The sequence below is a fragment of the Salvelinus sp. IW2-2015 genome, unplaced genomic scaffold (assembly GCF_002910315.2).
Source record: "Salvelinus sp. IW2-2015 unplaced genomic scaffold, ASM291031v2 Un_scaffold1706, whole genome shotgun sequence".
NCBI lineage: Eukaryota > Metazoa > Chordata > Actinopteri > Salmoniformes > Salmonidae > Salvelinus > Salvelinus sp. IW2-2015.
The window spans coordinates 52,215-57,771 of record NW_019943097.1 but is presented as its reverse complement, the minus strand read 5'-3'; the positions used below and the strand labels follow the sequence as shown (position 1 = coordinate 57,771).

Below are 5,557 nucleotides of genomic sequence, written 5' to 3'. Positions count from 1 at the left end.
TGTCTGTGCTGAGAGTAGCGGTCTTGTGCTTTGTGCTGAAGAGTAGGTGTCTTGTGCTGAGAGTAGGTTTTTGTCTATTGTTTGCTAGTAGTAAGTTAGGCGTGTCTTTGTCTGAGAGTAGTAGGGTGTCTTGTGCTGAGAAGTTAGTAGTGTGTCTTGTGGCTGAGAGTAGGGTGTCTTTGCTGAGAGTAGGTGTCTTTGTGCTGAGAGTAGGGTGTCTTGTGCTGAGGAGTAGGTTGTCTTGTGCTGAGAGTAGGGTGTCTTGTACAACAGGAGAGTATGTCTGTGTGTACTGACGAGAGTATGTTTGTACTGACAGTGAGAGTATGTTGTACTGACAGGAGAGTAGTTGTACTGGCAGAGAGAGTATGTTGTACAGACAGGAGAGTATGTTGTACAGACAGCGAGAGGTATGCTGTACAGACAGCGAGAGTATGCTGTACAGACAGGAGAGTATGTTGTTCTAAACAGGAGAGTTGCTTGACAGACAGGAGAGTATGTTGTACTGACAGGAGAGTATGTTGTACTGACAGGAGAGTATGTTGTACAGACAGGAGAGTATGTTGTTCTAACATGCCCAGATTCCCGTCATTTGCATGAAGAAAAGACGTAAGAGGACGCAGATCAGGCTGCCTTTTGAGAATCCGTAGGCGAGCGAGTAAACTTTCACTGCCATCAGTGCTACTTGCTAACATGCAATCATTGGAAAATAAAATTGATGACCTACAATTACGATTATCCTACCAACGGGACATTAAGAACTGTAATATCTTGTGTTTCACAGAGTTGTGGGTGAACGACGACACAGATAATATAGAGCTGGAGGGATTTTCAATGCACCGGCAGAACAGAGAAGCTATGTCTGGTAAGACGAGGGGTGGGGGTGTGTGTCTTTTTGTCAATAACAGCTGGTGCGCGATGTCTAATATTAAAGAAGTCTTGAGGTATTGCTCGCCTGAGGTAGAGTACCTATGATAAGCTGTAGACCACACTATCTACCAAGAGAGTTCTCATCTATATTATTCATAGCCGTCTATTTACCACCAGAGACCGATGCTGGCACTAAGACCGCTCTCAACCAACGCTATAAGGCCATAAGCAAACAAGAAAATGCTCACCCAGAAGCGGCGCTCCTAGTGGCCGGGAACTTTAATGCATGCAAACTTAAATCAGTTTGACCACATTTTTACCAGCATGTCACATGTGCAACCAGAGGAAAAAACCTCTAGACCACCTTTACTGCACACACAGAGATGCATACAAAGCTCTCCCCCGCCCTGCATTTGGCAAATATGTCCATAATTCTATCCTCCTGATTCCTGCTTACAAGCAAAAACTAAAGCAGGAAGTACCAGTGACTCACTCAATACGAAAGTGGTCAGATGACGCGGATGCTACGCTACGCTACAGGACTGTTTTGCTAGCACATACTGGAATATGTTCCGGGATTCATCCAATGGCATTGAGGAGTATACCACCTCAGTCATCGGCTGCATCAATAAGTGCATCGACGACGTCGTCCCCACATTGACCGTACGTACATATCCAAACATGGATTACAGGCAACATCCGCATTGAGCTAAAGGTGCCGCTTTCAAGGAGCGGGACACTAATCCGGATGCCTATAAGAAATCCGGCTATGCCCTCAGACGAACCATCAAACAAGCAAAGCGTCAATGCAGGATTTAGAGTCCTACTACACCGGCTATGATGCTCGTCGGATGTGGCAGCGCTTGAAAACTATTACGGACTACAAAGGGAAACCCAGACGCGAGCTGTCCAGTGATGCGAGCCTACCAGACGAGCTAAATACCTTTTATGCTCGCTTCGATGCAAGCAACACTGAAGCATGTACGAGAGCACCAGCTGTTCTAGATGACTGTGTGATAATGCTCTCAGTAGCCATTGTGAGCAAGACCTTAAACAGGTCAACATAGTCCCTGTGCCCAAGGAAGCGAAGGTAACCTGCATAAATGATTACCGCCTCGTAGCACTCACATCGGTAACCATGAAGTGCTTTGAAAGAATGATCTTGACTCACGTCAACAGCATCCTCCTGGAAACCCTAGACCTACTCCAATTCGCATACCGCCCCAACAGATCCACAGATGACGCAATCTCAATCACACTCCACGCTGCCCTTTCCCACCTGGACAAAATTAACACCTATGTGAGAATGCTGTTCATTGACTACAGCTCAGCGTTCAACACCATAGTGCCCTCAAAGCTCATCACTAAGCTAAGGACCCTGGGACATAACACCTCCCTCTGTAACTGGATCCTGGACTTCCTGACGGGCCGCCTCCAGGTGGTAAGGGTAGGCATCAACACGTCTGTCATGCTGATTCTCAACACTGGGGACCCTCAGGGGTGTGTACTTAGTCCCCTCCTGTACTCCCTGTTCACCCACGACTGCGTGGCCAAACACGACTCCAACACCATCAAGTTTGCTGACGACACAACAGTGGTAGGCCTGATCACCGACAATGATGAGACAGCCTATAGGGAGGAGGTCAGAGAACTGGCAGTGTGGTGCCAGGTCAACAACCTCTCCCTCATTGTGAGCAAGACTAAGGAGCTGATCGTGGACTACAGGAAAAGGTTGGCTGAACAGGCCCCCATTAACATCAACGGGGCTGTAGTGGAGCAGGTCGAGAGTTTCAAGTTCCTTGGTGTCCACATAACCAACGATCTATCATGGTCAAAACACACCAAGACAGTTGTGAAGAGGGCACGGCAAAACCATTTCCCCCTCAGGAGACTGAAAATATTTGTCATGGGTCCCCAGATCCTCAAAACGTTCTACAGCTGCACCATCGAGAGCATCCTGACCGGTTGTATCACTGCCTAGTATGGCAACTGCTCGGCATCTGACCGTAAGGTGCTACAGAGGGTAGTGCGTACGGCCCAGTACATCACTGGGGCCAAGCTTCCTGCAATCCAGGACCTATATAATAGGCAGTGTCAGAGGAAAGCCCATAAAATTGTCAGAGACTCCAGTCACCCAAGTCATAGACTGTTTTCTCTACTATTGCACGGCAAGCGGTACCGGAGTGCCAAGTCTAGGACCAAAAGGCTCCTTAACAGCTTCTACCCCCAAGCCATAAGACTGACTAACAACTAATCAAATGGCCACCGGACTATTACATTGACCCCCCCCCCCCATTTGTTTTTGTACACTGCTGTTACTCGCTGTTTATTATCTATGCATAGTCACTTCTCCCCTACTACATGTACAAATTACTCTAATCTGTACCCCTGTACACTGACTCGGTATCTACCCCTGTATATAGCCTCGTTATTTATAATTTTTTTTAACTTTAGTTTATTTGGTAAATATTTTCTTAACTCTTCTTGAACTGCACTGTTGGTTAGGGCTTGTAATAAGCATTCACAGTAAGGTCTACACTTGTTGTATTTGGCGCATGTGACAAATAAAGTTTGATTGGATCTTGTACTGAGTAGAGTATCTTGTACAGACGGTAAATAGATGAGTTATAAACTGGTGGTTCAGTAGGTTGGAACATGCTGATTGCAACACCAGAGTTGAGGTCTGATTCCCACATGGGCCAACATATACTGAGTGGCTTTGTATGGAAATGTCACGTTCAACTGTCTTCAAACTCCCTGTATAGATGAACCAAGGTGCAGCTTTGTAATTCCACATCTTTAATAAAGTCAAACCTTCACAAAAAACAGGTAAACAGAGACGAACGTGACGCAACCGTGGCGCACACAAAACACACACAGAAAATATTAATTACCCACAACATAGGTGGGAAAAAGGCTGCCTAAGTATGATTCCAATCAGAGACAACGATAGACAGCTGTCTCTGATTGGGAACCACACTCGGCCAAAAACAAAGAAATAGAAAACAAATAGAATGCCCACCCAAATCACAACCTGACCTAACCAAATAAGAAATAAAAAGGCTCTCTAAGTAGGGCGTGACAAGAAGTCCATCACCATGCTATTTTCTAACAGCAGGTCAACAGTACCTACGATAGTGACAGTGTAGATATCGTAGCTCCATCAGAAAGCAGTCCCATTCAAACTGCATGGAAAGCAGTTTACTCAGTTCCGCTTCTGTTACAATCTTATCTGATCACATTCAACTCTGTTTGACTGAGCCCTTTGTGGAGCACTTTGAATCTCTGTCTGTGTTTTGATTGTTTCATTTGACGAGAGAGTGCATGCATATGCTGTGTGTGTGCGAGAGAGACAGAGAGACAGAGAGACAGAGAGAAAGAGAGTGAGAAAGAAGGAAGGAAAGAGAGAGATTAGGCTGTATCTGTGTAAACATTGTTTCCTAGTGTCAGAGTGGATTGTTGTCTATTGTGTTTCCAGTTTGATTTAGTTGTCGCCAGTCCAGTCGACCCAGGACATGTTTCTAGTGTAAACAGCTGTTAGGACATACCCATTTAAGTGACGTGTTTATGGTGAGTGTGTGTGTGTGCAGAGGAGAACCTCTATGTGAATGGACTCATTGAGTCAGTATGAGGGGAATGTATGGAAGGCAGCAGAGTTTCACTGATGAGGTAACCTCACTTCACTGAGATGGTGGTTGGATGGAGACTTACTATAGAGTTTGGAATGTTTTTTTTTTCAACTTAATTCTTTTTTTCATTCGTTTTTTGTTGTTGACACTTTCATTTCTTTACATATCTCTCCTTTTCTGTATTTTTTCTTTTCTTTCTATCTCTCTGTCTCTCTCTCTTTCTGTCATCTCCTTTTCAGTCTTTCTCTTTTCTGTCTCTCTTTGTCTCTTTTCTGTCTCTGTCATCTCCATTCCTTCTCTCTCTCTCTCTCTCTCTCTGATGACTGTAATCTGGCTACTGTGTGCTACTAGCTGTACTGTATCATTACATTGACCATAGTGTCCAGAATACCGTTACCTCAGCATTCCTAACCATTTCATTTCAAAGATGGAATTTTCTCAGTAAAATATGCAATGTTTTTCATATGTAAGTATAACATAACATTTGACATATGATATATTTTCTTTATGTTTGCAGTGTTCTGAGGCTTATGTGTGACCGCTCACCCAGGAAAACTTCACTGCTGAGGACCTCTGTTTGACTACTGGCCGACACCACAGAGACACAGAGAGGAATGGACAGAGAGGAAGGAGAACTAACAATCATCTCTGAGTGTGTGGGAGACAGAAATGCAGAGAATCTTCATGGATGGAATCTCAAACCTGTGGATATACAAGTGAGTGTCTGTTGATATCTGGACCCCAAACATGAGCAGATTGCAGTTCAACCACTCTGACGTTTCTGCTGGGCAACAAACACCTTCCTACCAGGCCTGTGCTGCTGTCGAAGCTTCTGTGATGATTTTGACCAGTGTTAAACTGCAAAAGGTATACTGGGATTCTAAACTGTCACCTTTTACTACATACTACATTTGGAATAATTCAACTCGCACTGGCCCCATTCCCCAGTGAGGGGAAATACACAACAGGCTCCACAATGGCCACGCGACAGTTGAGACAGAGTGGTGGTGTGAGGGACGTGATCCCAGAGGATGCAGTGACAGGGAGGAACTGTGCAG

At 45.0% G+C, this 5,557-nt stretch overlaps 1 long non-coding RNA gene across 1 annotated transcript in view; it reads left to right on the top strand.

The window, feature by feature from the left end:
- Positions 1-5,236, top strand: part of LOC139024609 (uncharacterized) — a 12,679-nt gene extending 7,443 nt beyond the window's left edge. The window contains exons 2-3 of the long non-coding RNA XR_011475942.1: positions 785-865; positions 5,017-5,236. This is a non-coding gene — a long non-coding RNA (uncharacterized lncRNA). The remainder of the gene's footprint in view (positions 1-784; positions 866-5,016) is intronic.
- Positions 5,237-5,557: the final 321 nt, after the last annotated feature.